This window comes from Notolabrus celidotus, chromosome 17 (assembly GCF_009762535.1).
Source record: "Notolabrus celidotus isolate fNotCel1 chromosome 17, fNotCel1.pri, whole genome shotgun sequence".
NCBI lineage: Eukaryota > Metazoa > Chordata > Actinopteri > Labriformes > Labridae > Notolabrus > Notolabrus celidotus.
This window is the reverse complement of record NC_048288.1, coordinates 7,493,637-7,512,525: the sequence shown is the minus strand read 5'-3', so window position 1 is coordinate 7,512,525 and position 18,889 is coordinate 7,493,637. Positions and strand designations below refer to the sequence as shown.

The 18,889-nt window shown below is 40.2% G+C and overlaps 1 protein-coding gene and 1 long non-coding RNA gene across 2 annotated transcripts in view; one reads left to right on the top strand and one right to left on the bottom strand.

The window, feature by feature from the left end:
* fbxo15 (F-box protein 15) overlaps nucleotides 1-18,889 on the top strand; it is an 82,441-nt gene that overhangs the window by 38,010 nt on the left and 25,542 nt on the right. The gene's annotated exons all lie outside the window — the stretch shown is intronic.
* Nucleotides 15,667-18,821, bottom strand: LOC117828647. The gene is made up of 3 exons (XR_004634469.1): nucleotides 18,779-18,821; nucleotides 17,753-18,552; nucleotides 15,667-16,505 (listed from the first exon to the last, which is right to left on the bottom strand). It is a non-coding gene; the product is annotated as an uncharacterized LOC117828647 (long non-coding RNA).

Genomic DNA, 18,889 nt, shown 5'->3' with positions numbered 1-18,889 from the left:
AAAGATATGCAAGAAAGCCTCCCAGCATATGCAAATGAGCTGCATGGAGATTCCTCTGAAAGGGAAAGATGAAATAGGAGGTTGTCAAATAAATATAAATTAAATGAAACTATGCATTTCCATCTATATTCTCTAATAAAGTAGGCTGCATGTGGCTAATACTCATCTCTGATTTTTATGTATATCATGTTACATATTATCGAGATACGTGACAGAGGATTTTTTCGGCCATGATAAAGCACGTTGTTTTCAGCCAACTCACCCTCTTTCTGTCCTCTACTACTTTGCCCTTTCTTCTATCCGATCAGGGCAGCAAAAGGTCGCTGTGGATCCGGGTGTATACACGCAGGTAGACCAAAAGCCAATTTCAGATGTGTCAGAGGAACTGAGGCTGCCAGCTTCCTGTGACAGCTTGAGTGGAACAGCCTCAGTCTGCATCGGAAAATCACCTCTGCTTACTAAGTGGAAACCATCCGTCATGTACGCCTCAAACGCTCCGTCAAGCCCTGTCAGCACACATTTATCATTACTATTATAGTATTATCATTATTATTTACTAAGTTCATTAAGGCCTTTGTTTTCTGCACGGACTGTCACAATTTTCTATGCTAAACCAAGGCAGTTTAGCATTTCAGCTCTCAGCAACATAAGCACAAAAACCCCCTGCAGCTGTCGTTTATCGCTGCACTTAGGGTTCTCAGTTGAAACACTCGCTCCTCATGGTCACTTCTCCCTTACCGATCAATTAAAATCAAGTAGGGGCGGAGCTTCTGATAACAGCCTTGTCAACAACAATGATGGAGGAGATCCTTACCAGACTCTCAAGTAAAATTTCCAAGTCAAGAGCAGCTGCTAATGCCAGGACCTGATTCCTTTCAATTAGTGTACGTTTTCTTTGTGAGATTTCTCAAAATAAAAGCAAACAATAAGCATACAGAGCAATTCCAAACAGGCTAAATGGTCACCACTGAGGGAATCAAGTGACGTGAAACAACTTTTGTTCCCTTGCAGTGGTAAGTGCTGGTGAGAAGAACTCTGAAATTAAGGGTGTGGGCACTTCCAGTTGCAAAAATGCTGCTGGTGGACACGGGCCCTAAATAATACACATAATCATCTGTGATAAAACTGATCAGTAAGCCCTGTCCGTCTAAGCTGCACTGATGTATTTCCTATTACTTATCTGTATCTTTTAAAGGTAAAGATGCAGGCCTTTAGGTACAATATCAGACATGAAGCTGTTTTACTCAAGTCAGTTAGCTAGCTCCAAATCACAACAACACCTATCAAGCTTTAATGATAATAATATTATTCATGGGTGCCTTCAAGACACTTAAGGTCACCTTACAAATGCAACAACTTATTTACTAATACAAGACAGGACAGAATATGATAAAACAAATAATATACAATAAAAAAAGGAAAACAATGAATGTAATAAAAGGCATATGTGATGTGTTTATAGTGAACATGCAGTTCTAAAAAGGAGGGGTTTTAGGCAAGATTTGAAACTGCAAAGAGAGTTTGAGTTACGGATGGTTTTATGGTAAAGGGTTCCAAAGACAGGGAGCTGCACGGCTGAATGCTTGAGATCACATGGAGGTCAAACGAGCAGGAGACACTGTGAGGAGGATGGAGGAAGAAGATCTGAGAGCGTGAGTAGGTGTGTGGGTATGAAGGAGATCAGAGAGGTATGGAGGTGATGGTTATGGTTATGGAGAGCCTTGAATGTGAGAAGAAAGATCTTGAAGTCTTAGTTTTCAACAATAGATGGAGTTTACAGTAACAGAGGGAAATCAGTTGACTCTGATATTGTTTTTTAAGAGGTCAATGGAAAAATAAAGAGGTGGTCAAAAGCATTTTCAGTCGCTGAACTACTGGCTAATCATCTGTCTGAAAAAGCTAACTAGGCTAACATTAGCTTGATACGTCCATCGGGAGTGCCGTCTGCACAAAAGCGTCAGTATTTTCAGCTAGCATGTTTTGAAATGTGAACGATAAAAAGGTTGGCTGTATTTTCAAGCCTGGAAACAGAGCCACTAATGCTTAATACATTTTCATCCATGCACATAAGTATGCTCTTATACAAACACAACCTATCAGGCCCATGATTCAACATAAAAGACATCATACCTTAGGCTTTCTATTTTTGCCAGATTCATTGCAAATCAGCCTTAGTGCTCTGGGTTGTTGTTTTTTTAAGTAAAGACTGACTCTCTTTTGTCTGACAGCTAACTCATAATGACAGGAGCTTTTATCTCATAGGCTTACAATAGACTTGTTTAAGACATGTTGACTGATAGATTCATAGAAGCAAAGACAAATCCTCGTTGAATTCAATGATTTGTCTTTTTGACGGCATCACGGTGAGGAAAACAGAGTACTTTAGTTGAGAACGGGCCTTTTTTGAAATCCTGTAACCTTGTCAAGCTGTGACAATAATAGTATAAAACTGAAATGTTATCCATTCTAACTCATTAAAAGCATGCATCACTCCAGTGTTATGCACATGGCTCCACCGTGGAGCCGCTTCGCAGAGGTTTCTAAACTGAAACAGTGGCTGTTTAGGGGCTGGGTTGAGTAGATGATATCTGACCTCTCATATTAAAGTAGTGACTCAGCTTATGCAAAGTGGCTTATTGTATTTTTGTCCCTTACCCTTTGTAAGCTGGATGCAAACTGTACTCATTACCTTCGCCTCCTCCTCCAAAGCTTGACAACATTTTGCATGATGTCAAGCTGCTCTCCCTCCTTCTTTAATTCCTCTGTTCTGGGATTATGAAATGAAACTTGTCAATGAAATTGGAGCATGAGCAGCAGCCACTACTCCCCAGGCTGAGTGTGCACCATCTGTACTGAAGTCATTCCCCCTGACTTAAAAGAAGAGTGTTAGCACGACGAGCACAAAGTAAACTTAAAAGCGTGCAGTAATGTATGCGGGGCCCCTCTGTGTTTGATGCTGCTGTGTTGCATTAAGATCCATCCCTCAATGCCCATATTTAATGTGTCGAGTCTGAGCTTTTCAGTGGCGGAGGGTTGCTGCAGAGCATGGAGGGTGTCACTGGGGAGCTGCGATCACACAGTCGCGCTACAGAAAGTGTTCTGCGTCGTCCCCCTGAGGAGCTCATTCAGCGTATTCCTGCATAATTACCTCAAAGTGATTACAGAAATCAATGGAGCTGTGTCACTGCCGGGGGCACTTCCTAAAGCCTGGGATAATCACAGTATACATACCTGTCCGGCTTGCTTGCATAGGATTTAGTAAACGCTCAACATCATGTTCAACACCTTACACCACACACATATTTGTGCTCCTGAAACCTGGTGGCCTAAGGACTACTTATGTGCTGCTAACAGTTATTGGAATCGTAGGATTGGGTGGCTTTTTTATGAAGCCCTGGGGATGAGTGTCAGGAAGCATCCCTCTGTGAAACCAACAGCATTTTTTATGAGATCTGGTATTGGAGATAATGACAGAGCTGGGACTCCACCAAATCATCCATCCTGATGCCCAGCTGGCAGAAAAACTGTGTTTGTTCCTTCCTGTGTATGTCTCAGGAGTGTAACAGACACTGAAACGCACAAAATACACCCAATGGTTCTTTAATTTTACATGCCTGTTGAATACAAACTGAATTAAACCAAAGAGCATGCAGAAAGCGCTCTCTATGCAAAATGTGTCTGTGCCTTGAGGTCATCTCATTTGGTGTGTGTGCTAAAGCTAATGCATACAAATAGCTCATGACTAAGTCACACAACATAATGACCTTGGACCTGTGCTGACTGCCTGTGTGTGCACTTATTGTGTCACTGGACAAAAAAACATCCTGTCACATTTTACACAAGTATGTCTAAGTGTGACAATCTCAGAACTCATCAGCGATACTGTCTACTGATTGAATATCTTTCAGTAACAAAGAAGAGTGTTTACAGCTTCCGTTGTTGCCAGTAGTCTTGGGATAAAGCACTTCCAGCCAAGACGTCCTTTCCGTGTATTACAAGTGTTCGAAGCAAGACGCAAGAATGATACGAGTGATGTCATCGCCAAAGTGGATTGTTACTGTAGCTGCAATTGCATGCAGTAATCTGTTTGACATTCAAGGCTAAATCATCAATAGAGAATAATAGATAATAGATAAGCCAACTAAAATGCAAGTGGATGATACGATTTGTGCTAAAAGCAAAAACAAGAACACTTCTGATACCAAAATGTGGTCTCTCACCTACATATGTTACATTTAGGTAAATCTATAAATAAAGATACATGTGTGAGTTTAATTCTTTTCCAAATTTGTTTACATTTTTTTCTTCTTGAAACTGTTATACAACACAATGAAGAACCTTTATGTAGTGTTGATTCTTGTGACCCCTTCAGAACAAATTGGTAGTGTTTTTCCCGGTTGAGGACTGCATCTCCCATGAGCACCTTCACCCACTGTGGTAAAGATGTGACTCTTGCCGAAGCGTGCATTTGTCGTGCAAGTGCAATAATGAATACAGATCTTCCTTTTACTTTTCTTTGTTCAGACGACTTTCATCAGGATGCAGAGTGATGAGATCATGGTTTGATTTGTAGCTACGCCAAATTCTGAACTGTAACGTAACAACGATTAAACTTTGTAAACACTGATTTTTCAATGTTAGTTAGTTTACAAAAGGTGAGCAGATGTACAGGTTTAACGTTACCCATCACAGCCCCGGTGTCATGATGTCTTTTAGCTATCAAAGCCCTGGTTGTAGAGTTCCTCTGTCTGAAACAATACTTCAACCGAAAACGTATGTCTGTTTGATAATCCTGCTCCAGTCATGAGAATAAATATTTTGTGTCTGTAGCGACAATGATCTAAAGATAAAAAAAAACTCAACTTGGCTGTTTTTGCAAAAAAAATCTGACCCGAATGCAGACACAAAAGTTCAGTCCAAAAAAGTAATCAATCTTGTTGCGGATAATTTCATTTTAAGATCATAAAGCAGTCCCTCCAGGATTTCGCAGGATTTTTTTGTGATTGTTGTGGCCCAAAAAGCCTGAATTTGCGACAGCTTTTTGAAAAACTTGCAGTGAAAGTTGCGATTATTTTTTTTTGCTTTTTTCCCCGAATAACATCTCAGGGGCAAGTAAATATGCTCAATTACAGTTGTTTTTAGAAAACATTCTTGATGTGGCCACTGACTGTATTTTGATTCTCTTGATTCACAGAAAAATGCCATGAAAGGTCTGTATTGCACATTTACGACGGTCCCTGAATGCACCTCGCAGAGACTGATGCAGTTCACGGCACTCTGAAATTAATCTGAATCTTTGATGACAAGGAGTTGATCAAAACTTACTGAATGTGTCTGATGTTTCACCAAACTGGATTAAATCAAGCTGTAGACGCAGAGCTTTTTACGGTAACCACGGCAACAACGTCAAACATCAAATAGTAAACAGACGTCCCCCGGTTGTGTCTTTGTCACTAACACACACCGGGGGGTAAAAATCATCAATGAAGATGAGACAGATGCATGGAGGTGAGGAGAGCTGGTTCATAAAGCACACCTGCTGCAGGTAGAGACCAAGCGAACACTGAGCCCCTCAATCTATAAATAATAACGTTGTCATGGTCACTTGTCCTGCCTGCTGTCCTCTCTCTTTTCACCCGTTCTCTGTGCGTGTTTTGTTGTTGAAAAGTGCCGATCAAGTGAGGACTTATGTTTATGTTCCAAGGAAGTCAAATTGATGACAAAACCGATGACGTGCAGGGGCTGAGATTGAGGTAATTGGTCAAAGTTGCGGTGATTGTAAAAAATTGCAGGGCCGCGAAAAAATCGCGCTGATTGGTTGAATTTGCGTTGATAGTTGCGATCGCGAAATCGCAACTTCCTGGAGGGACTGATAAAGAAGCATCAGTCTAAGAGTGACACTATCAAATCAAGTAAAAATTCCTCACTCAAGACTTCCACCAGATCTGTATTCAGTCTCGACTCTCACCACCAAGGAATTCCTGGGTAGTTACAGAATCAATGGTTTTCTCCCTCCACCATGAGCTTCTCCTCAGCCATGTTGTCTTTATCGGCCTCTGAATCCTCTGACCAGTAGTGAAGTGAAAGTAAATCTGCTGGGGAGGACTCCAGTTTTACCTTAACCCTTAAATGGAGCAGAAACACATCAGAGCAGAGTCTGTGGAAGCATCAACATCAACAAGAGTGAAACCTATCAGCTCTGCTGCAGAGCTTAGATGGACAGAACACAGATCTGGATGAAGTTCCACATCACAGTGACTTTAACAAGTGAGGAGAAGGGAGGAGTGAATCAGGATGACTAAAACTCTGAGTAAGAAACTTGCAGTAGATTCAGGAATCCATCAGCAGCTATGATCTCATGTAGAAAGTTTCATAATTTTCTTTATCTTGCCTTCATCAGACGTAAGTTCATGTCACATTTGCTCATCTGAGGCTGAAAGGAATCAAAACTTTTACTCCGCTTTAAGTTAATTTAAAACACATTCCTGCTCAGAATATTTTCACTTCTTTGGGAACTCATTTTCCAGCTACAGCGGAGGTCTTTTCATTAACACATTTAAAATGATATATGTGGCTTGTAGACCTTGATGGCCTTTAGAATAGAAATCAGTCAACTCTTTCACACGGTCTCTTGATAAGAGTAATAGTGAGAGAAGGCTCGAGGCAGTCAAACATGCTTCATTTATTGAGTCAGCTGTAGAGATAACACAGGTCTATTTTTGTCTCTGTTAGCAACCCTTTCTCTCACGTGTTTCTAATTCAATCTTTTACTTGTTCTGATGTCGTTAATAGCTTTATTTCTTGTTTCCCATGCTTGGTATTAACAGGGTCTAACTAAAGGCTTTGCCTCTATCACGCCCGGTTCCCCAATCACAAACGCTTCCAGAGGCTCCTGCTATTCAAACCACCAATCAAAAGTCTTGTTCTACCCTTTATGCACTTACTCTGACCTTGCTGAAAGCATGTTGTCATATGGACCAAAATATCTTTGTAAACACAAGTATACCACAGGGGACCAACAGTTTTATTCTTGTGTTAAACAAATCCCACATTATGTAAAACAAAACACGTTGGATTAAATCACGTTTTGCCCTTCAAGGCATTTAAAGCTCCTGTTAGGAATTTTTAGTTTGTATTGATTTTAGTGACCCATGGACAAGGCGGTACCTGTATGTGTGTTAGTGCTGTTTTGTCCTTTTTACAACAAAAATAAATCTTGGTTTCTTTTTAGAGTCAAACACATCACTCTCTGTAAATCTTTGCTTTTGAAAATTATGAAGTTTATTAAGGCTGTTTTGACAGTTAATCAATTCCTTTGCAGCTGCCCTTCGGTTGGCTTTGAAGCAATAGAAACACTACAAGTTCACTTTGGTGGGTTGCATGAAGGCATCAGTATTAATTTCAGTTGGTTTAATAACTAAATTAGAAATCCACACTTGAGCTTTTAAAGGAGGAGATTTGGAGAATGAGCTCAGTTTTGAAACGATACAACCAAATAAATCCCACCCCTCCTTTCTGGGCTCATTCCAAAGCCAAGCCTTCAAAAAACCCACAAACATGCATTAAGAAACAACAGCAAGAGGTCAAGTTGACAAGAGTTAGCGGTGGAAAGAAAGCAGAGCTATCGTTCATATTATTTGTATCCAAAGAACTCATGTCTCATTTTTCGGAGAGAAACCCACCTATGTTACCTTTGAATGTAATCTACAAACATTGTTAGTAAGTTGTTTCAATTTCGCATTTTAGCTTCTCAAAATTTTAAACAAAGTCAAACAAAAACAAACAAATCAAGTAAAACATTAGATGAATACCTGTTTACTCTAGTTGATCCTCTTACTTTATCCAATCTGTTTTAAGTTGACAAATAGACACACTAAGGTAGACAGCTTGATTGGCAGGTATGTCATCCAATCATTGAACCTGGCCACATGAAATGTTTGGACGAACTTATTAACACCTTGCAGCAGCTACAGACACCAGGGTTTTTTCACTTTACTGTCCGAGCATTGTTGGAACTACATGCAATGGGAATATAAAAGGCTCTTCAACAGTTTGACCAAAAATACAACAATACTACAAATACTACAATAGATAACCTACTCCAGATTTGAGTCACAACCTTTTTATAACATCCAACATTTGCAAATTGAGAACCCTTAAAACCCCTGAGACAAAATACTTGTTTTTGATGAGAAGGAATCCAAAGGTGATCTCAGTTTCAGTTTAAAAAATAGAGAACATGGCTAAATCAGGAGGAAACATCCAGGATTTCCATTCAGAGAACCCTTCCCTCCTAACATCCGCCCTTGAGGTAGTATTTTACAACAGGCCACTTATGGTAATCTATAAAAATGAAGATGCCATACTCCACTGATAGCTGAGGGCTTTCATAATAGTGTTTTTTTTTGTGTGCACACATCTCTGTGAAATTGGCTCATTCATTTTCACGCAGAATTTAATTTCAGGAGGGCATAACACGGTTATGTCTCCCATATTGTGTTCCCATTATTCTATTACCCCTCCATGTATTTGGTAGATACGACTATATTTGTATGACGATAATGTGACACTTGTTTGGGGGGACCATTCATGAAATGATGGTTTTTACCTTGAGTGCTGACACTGTCACTAATGCTGCAGTGTGTCTGATATACAGTAATGACTGCAGGCCTGATCGTGTTGGGTCTGTCAAGGACTCCTCACAGCATGCTGTGAGCAGAGGTCGAAGCCATAATTGGAATTTAGGAAGCTGACAGGGTTGGTGTAATACTTTGACCTTGGACCATAAAACCTGGGAGGAGGTGAAGGATTACTCACAAGGAGGGTTAAACAGAAACGCAGTGAGGGAGAGTACAGCATAGGTTTCATAGAATATACAGTATGGCAGTCCACTGAGCAGCCCAAGAGCCTAGGGGACTCTTCGTCCATTTCCTTTTCAAACAAAAGACTAAGAAATCCATTTTGTTCCTTTTTCTTTGCTGTCTTTATTTTTTAGCTCTATTTTTATGCTCCTGCACCAGGATGTCAGTGCCAGAGGCGTTCTGTTTTTGGGGTTGTGTTTTGGTCCGTCCATTCCATTTTGTGAGTGCAATATCTAAGACATGCCAACATCAAATATCTTCAAATTTGGCACAAAAGTCCTATTGGGCACAAGAATGGACCACTTATATTTTGGTGGACAAAGGTCCAGATCTCAGGGAGCTCTCACAAAGGTATTGTCCTTGTATTGGTCCTTCTGGTGCTTCATACGTGTTTTCAATGTATTCATTCATAAAGGTTAGTTACACCAGCATTCTTTGGGATGACCTGTCAGATTGTAAAACCGTAAAACAGCTTTAAAGCTAGGGTAGGTAACAATATGTCAAGAGTTCTGGTTGAAATGCTCATTGCATGTTGCTAACTATTTCAAATTTGCCATTTAATTCATCCATCATTTTAGGGATGCATGTTGATTGTCTGTTCGTGTTTCTGTTATCTGAGTCCTGCATCACTAGCTGAGTGGAAAATTTGATTTGAGTATGACTCAACAAAGAGAGGAGGAGGTTTTTTTTCCATTTATTTCAACGTTCATGTTGATTACTTTTATTGCACCTTTATTTACTAGTAGAAGGGAATTCTAACCAAAGATGATAGAACAGGGCTCCTACTTGTTAATGTTAGTTCTTAGGAAATTAAACTATAAATTCCTAAGGTTTTTATGAAATCAAGCCTTGTTTCATAAAGCTATTAATGGAAAGCATTTATTACACTACGATTTTCAATCAATCAATCTTTATTCATAAATCACCAAATCTCAACAAATGTTATCTGAAGACTCTTTCCAAACAGAGCAGGTCTAGACCGTACTCTATGTTCTATTATTAACAAAGACCCAACATCAAGACAGGATAAGATCCAGTCCCATCTTACAGACAGGACTCAGTCTGGTCTCATCTTAATCCACCATGAGCAAAGCACTTTGCAGCATTTAGCAAGTTACAGTGGCAAGGACAAACTTCCTTTAACAGGCAGAAACCTCCAGCAGGACTAGACTCATGTTAGACACACATCTGCTGAGACAGTTGGAGAGAGGGATAGAGGGAGATGAAGAGGGAGAGAGAGATGATAGTGGAGAGAGTAGTAGTTATAGCAGCTGGAGTCTGGCCCGTCCACAGCAGAGATCCAAAGGAACCTACGAGACAAGGGAGCTCAGGGACTCCAGAAAGGTTGGTAACTCTAATGAGACAGGGAGAGTTAAAGTAAGTGACAGGCAGACAGAGAAGAGAGAGGAAAAGACAGGATCCCAGTGTGTAAGTTCCCCTGGCAGTCTAAGCCTATAGCAACATAGTCAAGAGCTGGTCCAAGCCTGATCAAGCCCTAACTATAAGCTTTATCAAAAGGAAGGTTTAAAACCTACTCTTAAAACTAGAGAGGATGTCTGCCTCCTGAAGCCTGACTGGTAGATGATTCCAAAGGAGAGATGCCTGATCTCCCTATAAAAGCATTTGTTGTCTCGATTTGCTCACTGGATTTAAAGTGTCTTTTTGAGTGGATTACACCTTTCTAATGTTCACGTTCCCCCTGCTTTCTAATTGTATCCCACTGAACCCCGCCTACGTCACTAAGGCTATATCACAGCTGTATTAAGTAGCTAATGCTAACAGAACATCTCATATTTTTTTCACTGCATTGCATCGAGAGATTCAAATTTAATTCTGAAGGAGTAACAGGAAAATTGAAGCATTACAACTTTTATATTAAATCAAGTCATTAGAGTCGCAGTCACAGGAGAGTCTTTGGAGTTTCATGAATTCATGCGTCATTTAAGGCATCTCATTTAATCCTTTAAACTTCTGCCTGCTGTTATTTGATCCTGAGGCTCAGGGAAACAGCGACTGAGACAGATCTACAATTAAACTGCTGCTCAGGGTTTTCTAATTGCAAAAGCCACGAGGTAAAAAATATTGAAGAAGGAAAAAGACAACTAATGATGCATCTGATGGCAGAATGTCCCATTAGCAAATTAAAAAGCTCAAACATCCAAAACAACTTCACAATTGTTCACAGGTGGCTTCAAACATGAGGATTTAACTGCTGCTTAAATGGAGCATGGCGAAATGTTAAGAACAGACGAGCTCTCATGGAGTTCCACTTTTAGAAGACATCATTTAAATACTCAGCTCATTAGATTATCAATAATGAGTAAAGATAACAAACTGTGAGCAGGTGATATGCAGAATAGAATCCCTTCAAGGTGAGACGAGACCAGAGAGTGGTCATCCGCTAGTAACCCTCTCACTATACATTATCCCACAGAGCCACAAAATGAATACTGGTTAATGTAAGTATTCATACATACTGATAAAATGGTTAGTGCTTCCATAGCTATTAGTCTCCTTATTAGACAACCTGCAGGTCAATTTAACATTACACTGGACAATTAATTCACAATAAAGTGTCAACATTAGCCTGCTTAGGTGTTATAGATTACATAAAACATTTTGAATCATGGTAAAGTCTAAAGATCAATGTTTTTCTCTTGTCATTCTTAACAGAAGCAGAAAATAACAATAAGGTCCTCATCACCTCACTCACTCAACCAGTCCTGTAACTCTGCCTAAGCTCATATTGTGTTGTAGTTTTTGATTGCTTCATGTTTGTTTTCTGTTTTAACATCCCTCACTAGTGTTTGAGCAGTGTTCTTTTCTCTGTTGCTGACCAGTCAGCCATTAACCATGAAATTAAAGTTTCCTGCTCTCCAAATAAACTGAGAGTAATAATACAAATATCCTCAGTGTTGTTGCCTCACTGTGAACCGGAAGAGGTGAAGTCACAAAATTTACAAACGTGCCAAACTCCTTTCCAGAGTTTGATCCGTTATGATGTGCGTGACCTGGTTTGCCTGAGCGTCACCTTTGGTATTTAGAGTTAATAACCATTGTAATTCTGTTTGGACCAATCAGAATCAAGTATTTAACACAGCTGGGTGACTAGTAAGAAATATGCTGTATTTTGAATCAGTCTCATTCAGATTTGTCAGATTTACTTCCTGTTACGTGTCCACTTAAGAAATAGAAAACTCAGCTGTTAGAGATTGTTGGATAAAGAGATTATTGCAGTATTGTTTGGGAGATTTGTTCAAACCTGAATTTATCTGTGAATTATACTACATGAAGCTCAAGAGAAAATTGTCACAAGAGTAAAATTATTGTGCGTTGTTACTTGTAATGACTCAAATATATTTTACTGACCTTTTTCAATTTGGTGGTGTATTAAAAGTTCCACCTATATCCATTTAGATGACAAATATTTGTCATCTAAACTTTTCCTTTTGGCGCTCCTTCGTGTGTTCTCTTCTACCTGCTCCTCTGCTCTCTGTACTTGCTCGAGGTGAAAGATGACACAAAGTTGACAAAAAGCCTCTGACACTGTAAAAGCCCTCTTTGTCACTTCACATGACACCTTACAAATGCTCTCCGTGTTATCTGCAGCTTCCACAAAGGCACATTATTTTAACCTGTAGCTGTTAATTGAGTCCATAAAAGTATTTCACTTTGAAATGACAAACACATTATGCTTCTGCTTTCCCCCAAAGCTAAATTATTAACAAGATTTAGTGTAGGTCTATTTTTTCACTGTTTGGGGAGTATTATGAGTGAGCTGTGCTGAAGGGGAGGCTATTACTCTCCCTCCATCCTGCGAGTGCCTGCAGAGCTGGATTAAATGATAAAGTGCTTTAACCTTCAGTCATAAAGAACAGCATTCAAGTGCATTTGTTTGCCTCTAATGATGAATGAATTTTATAATAACTGTAATTCTGACAGGAGTGGAGGGAAACGGTGCAAAGACAAAGAAAAAACCTTGAGAGCGTGTTGAAAAACCACTTAACCTGCATGTGGCATGTTAACAGTGGATGAATGTAGCTCTCAAAGAAGTGTTTGATGGACTCGAGTGAGCTTTTGACAGATTTAAGATGGAAAGACATGTGAAATATCTGGAATCTGGTGAAGAAAGACAACTCTTACTTTATATCTCCAAACTCTTTCCAAACAAAAGCAGTAAAACGAACCAAACATCTAATGGAAGGCATGATTTACATCTGTAATGTCCCCTGAGTGATTATTTAGAATCATGTGTGGGATACTGGTGGATATAATCTTTACCTGCAACAGAAACAGCCTTACAGTAGCACCAAAAAACAACTTGTATGCAGTATTATGCTAAAGATGAGGTTTCCTTGTATTCGTATGCTACTCAAGTGTCCCTGCAGGTTTAAGGAGCGTGTCCTATACTTGAACCTGTCTGTAATCTCCCCCGGGAAGTGAAAGTGAAAGTTTCCCTCTATGGATAAATAAAAGGCACTAAAGTTTTCACATTAACTCAATTCCATTAAAACCCACCAGGGAACAGGAGACAGCAAAATTATTTTGGCTCTATTTACCAAGCTACTGGAGGAGGAACACAATCTCATTTACTGCATATCCCTAAGGCCTAAAAGCTTTACAGTAAGCTAGGCCAGGTTTTCAGTGTGAGTTGTAGGTTTGAGGTAGTGCTGCACGGCTCTCATCTATATTTTTTAAAGTAATCAAGCATGTACTGGGTAGCATTAAAAGCATGCTGTAATAGAATTTCTAGTTGTATCAAAAAAACAAAAAGAAGAACAAATAAAAACTGCAAGTCCACCAAATGCTTCCTCTAAAGCTCCTAAAGGCAGACAGACCAATCAAGCAACTAGCCAGCAAACAAAATGGAGCGTTAAGCAACATAACAGACAAAGTATTCAAGTTTATGTCTTGGTAAGCACCAAATCAAGAAGCTGAACGAACTGGAGCAAACATTTTACTTAAAGCTCCAGTGAGGAGTGTTTAGCTGGCTATGACAGACTGAAATTAACATTAAACTCTAATAATGACCTGAAAAAGCTAATGTTCCCAATCACTTCAAGAATGACAACATCTATTGTGTAATTTCTGACACCTGTACCCACATCTACTGTTATCTGAACTGAAAAAAAGTTTTTTTTTGTATTCCTGGACATAAATACTTCAGTCACACTCTAGCCTAGCAACCCTGCCCACGTGGAAGTAATTAAGCCCTAACATTTGTTCTGTCTCCTGCTGGGAAAAGCTTCTACAAGGTGTTTCGAAATTACTCCAGTGGTGATCGAACGACAGGAGTGATTTGCATAGGCAAAAATACAAAATCACTCCCTCTTGGTGTTGCTGCAGAGTCAGGATGTCAGAGGTTAGAGCCAGACACACAAACTGCTCAGTTGTTGGTTGCAAAAAAACAACACGAATGTCTTCATTCTGTCCCAGCACTGGAGGAACAAAGAAAACAGTTGTATTTATTTTTAACAACAGAGCGTCTGCTACAGTTTGTGCTAACTTGTTTGTGCCAACCACTTCACCTCCGACTGCTCTAACAAAGAGGGTCCATACAAACCTTGGTTTACTTCAACACTGACCCTCTTAATGGGATCTTTACCAACAGTTGATGACCCAACAACAACAACGTCATCAATGAGTGACACCACTGTGAGATATATTTACAGTTTATGGATCACCTTTTTAGCTCTCTCTCATGAGTAGCTGTATATTGCATCGTCTTGTATTGTGTTATTTGATGTATTTTTAATTTATTCTACTTTATGTCTGATCTGTGGGGCACAGTATTTCGCCTCACGGTATGCAAACGCGTGCACTTGGAAGTTAAAAACTGATTCTGATATTACAACAAACACTTGGCTTGGTACTGGTGTGGGTTCTTCTGGAGCGCTCGCCATGTTTTTTTTTGTGGTTTCCGCCTCTGCATCCATTTGCACTGGTCTGCACACTTCCCCTGTAGACAATCAGCGCTGAGCCTCATTATCATAGCATCCCCACCCACCCAGATCACTGCACGGATAAAGAAGTTAGGAACTGAGAGGCTCCAGATTCTCCACAGAGGCTGAATTTGTGATGTTTTTGTACGACTGAAATCAAAATGTTGCTCAAGAGATGAGTTGGACATGTTGTAAACAGCTAAAAACATTATGGACATATAAATGAAAGCAGAATGCAATTTAAGATTCATAAACCCTACTTACATATTTACAGGACAAGATTTGCAAAGATGAGAGGTATCACTTTGCCTACCGGGGGCGGCAAAATTAACATAAACAGTGTTTACTAGTAGTGTTGGCTTGATATGACTTGAAGAAAATAAGACCATCAGGGAGAATTTTATTTTTGTCTATTAATATTTACTGTATATGCCAACCCAGCTAGGGGTCATTAGCAGTCAAATGAGTGATAAACAGCACACCTCTAAAACAGCTTTTTAGAATTTGTATTCTCCAAAAATGAGATAATGAGTTTAAGTTTGGTATATAAGATACAGTAGGATGATAATTATCTCTGTAAAACACACAAATATGCACACAACATGATAAACAAAAAACTGAAACTCCTAGAAATGCTTGTGTTGGGGCGCCGTTAGCCTAGCAGTCTAAGCACACACCCAATATACAGAGGCTATAGCCCTTGTTGCAGAGGTCAGAGGTTCGATTCCAGCCTGGACCATTTGCTGCATGTCTTCCCCCACTCTCTACTTCCCACATTTCCTGTCTCTCTTAAGCTGTCCTATCTAATAAAGCCAAAAACACCCAAAAAAATCTAACTTTAAAAAAAAAGAAAAAAAAAGAAATGCTTGTGTTTTTTTATATTTAAATGTGTTAACAGGTAATTGTATGCTAAAATATTCACAATATAACATATCTGCTGCACTTTAGTGGAGCAGCATTTTGGGTGGGGTGGGGGTCCAAAAGGTGCACAATCCCATTTCTGCCATAGGCCCCCAAAACAGGTTAATCCGCCCGTGTTGACACAGCAAAGACTTAACATAAGTGGCTCTTTAATGTCACCTTGTGCTGCACACTTGAGAATGAACCAATAGATTTAATAATATAAGAAAAGGAAGCTGTAGTCTTTGAGGATGAGTAACTCATCTGGGTACACATTACACAGAGAGCTGGGATCAAACATCTTACGTTATGATTAAACGTTCGGCTTTGCTTAATCACTTCAAACACTGCGGCATACTTTGATTGTAATTCCCTCAAATGTGGCACATTGCTTAAACAAACAAAGTCAGGGAAAGTCTTCCGCTCCTCTGCCTGTATTAATACGAATGTCTTAAAGAGAGTCTCTAAACAACAGTCGACTGAACAATCAAAGGCTGTTCTTCCATCAAGCACAAAACTCCTTAAAAAAGGGATTTAGAAGTGCTTTAATGTGGTATTTCTACACAAGTGAGTCAGCTAATTAAACCTGAGGACTACAGCCTGTACGAGCATATGCTGCTGCATTAACAGCTGAACAATCTCTCTGACAGCAGATCTTTTTACTCTTGTGTTTGTTTTTGTTAGACACTAAAATGTTGCAGTCTATCCGACACCTCCTTGACAGGTTTGTAAAAGTGTGAGACTCAATGTCAGCAAATCACTGCAGATGCTGAATGTGGCAGCTTCTTCAGAGGGATGCAATCTGTAGATGTGCAAGACAGTAGAGATATTCAAAAGGAAGAGAAGAAGAAGAAAGTTAAAGCAGTGTCGTCAGTCAGTCCTGTTGGCAGCAGGAAACCTTCCTGAGTTTATTTGAATCAAAAGAGGTGTGTTACATCTTGACTGCCTGATTATTTTAATGCCTGAGTAAGCTCTATGGCTGACTGCCTGCAGGCCCAAACATTTTCCCTTCCACACCTCGGGGCCTTTATTTGAGTCCCGTGCAGCTGACAGTGAAATTGAACTGTTTGAAACATAAACCGGATTAGATGATTTTTCTTCTTCAAAAAGACAGCACAGATATCCCCCTGTCAATTCTGCTCAGCTGCTTCTGCAATGATAAAATGTGATTGATATTGATCGTCTGGTTATTTGATAATGTTACCTCCCTGGTATGATAGGGTTAGTACAGAGTGTGCAGTTCACATGCCTCACTACTCTGATGCACAAGCGTAAATAAAGTTAAACTGCAAATTTCAACGTGTTTCTTTTTCCCGTTTGGGTTTATAGTGACCTATATGCAAAGTGTAGTCTCTGAAAGAAGTTATGCTTGTTCTTGTTTTATTAAAAACAACTCTTTTAAATAACTGCTGTTGTCTTTTAGAGATGCAAACAGAGCAGATTTTTTATTTTTCAGAAAAACGTTCTTGGTAACTCCTGGATAAATATCTTGTTGATTCAGAAAAACACGATCGTTTTTCTCTAGTGCATGCAATAGGTTTCTGAATGAAGGTGATAAAGACGTGCAGTTTTTCCAAGAGAGACAGTAATTCTCTAACATCAGATAACATTTATTGGCTCTATGAATTCTACTTGAAGCATTATTTAGACTTTTATTAAGGTCAGAGGTCAGATATAAAAGATTACGAGAGCCCTTGCTCCTGAATCATTTTTAAGCCTGCATTTATTCTAGAGGGGGTTATTTCTCTTTTTCAATGCATTCAAGATTACAGTTGCATTAAAACCAAGCTAAAAGGAACAAACACATCCAATCAGTCACAACAACAACAGATTAACAAGAATCAGTCAATATCACAAAGATATGTTTGTAATACAGCAGGCTAAACAAACAGGTTAGGAGTGGAAGGAGGGAATCGAATGCTTACTAAGATGTTAAATGTAGTTCAGTGTGTGCACCAACCAAACTATCAGTAGCATGCTACCTGGCTAACATGTAGAATGAGTGATGGTGTTGTGTGGTTCCAGTGGCAGGTGAAACTGCTGCATTACCTTCCCCCTCTCCTGGCGCAGCCGTGGTAGTCAACCGAGACAGGTAGTCTGTCAACAGGGTGGTCTTGCCAGATTTGTGCCTGATCCTGAAGCTGAAGGGTTGGTCTGGTTTGATCCAACATCGATACAGGGCTTTCAAGCATCGGTAGGTTTTTGTTGGCGCCTCTCCCTTGGGTGCAGCTGGATCTCTGAAGCGCTGGCAATACGTCTCAGAAGAAATGTCAAACTTGGCCAGCAGGGCTTGTGTAAGGTCTGGGTAGGAGTCAGACCGCTCTTCATCCATTGCAGAATAGGCCTCCAACACCTGTCCTGTCAGTTAAGGCACAAGTCTGTAGGCCCACTCAGTCTCTGGCCACGCCCAAGTTCTGGCAATCCTCTCAAAGCGGAGGAGGTATTTTTCAATGTCCTCACCAAACTGCAATGGAAGCAACTTGGGGTCCTTCCATGGGGCTGGTTCTGGTGGCTGCTGCTGGAATGCTGTTGCTGTTGATGGCTGTGGCTGTGGCTCGGTCATTGGTGCTACTGCTGGCTGCTGCAGGGTGTGAAGAGTTGTTGGGAGTCCTATTAGGAAGACAACACTCCCCACCTTGGGACTAGAGCTGGCTGCTGATGTAGGCGATGGACTGCAAGCTTGGATGGTTGTCCATAGGCCTGGGAGTTCCCCTAAGAGCGCTTTTTCCCGGCCCCTCTGAGCACCAATAAACTGACGTAGCAGCGCAACCATCTCCTGCTGTGGCGCTGCACGGGGCGGCTAGGATGAAGGCCCCTCCTCCTCCTCATTAGTGTCCCATTCCTCTGACCTAGAGTGAGGGTTGAAGGTCGAAAGTCTCACTGAAAAAGGTGTAGTTTAACCTCCAAATATATATATATATATATAAAAAAAAAAAGGTACCAAGACAAAGTCCATTTGATGCAAAAAAAAAAGTGTTTTATTGCACTTTAGAGACAGTCTAGGGATATGTAAGCAAAAACAGCAAAAATGCAGCAGAAAAATATTTACAAAACACTGGCCAGAACCACCATTACCTCTGCACAGCACCACAGCCCTTCTCTGACTGCTATGGCAGTGTAGATCACCTCCATTTAAAGGCTAAGCCCCTCCCACTGGACCATACCATCTTTAATTGGAATCAAAAG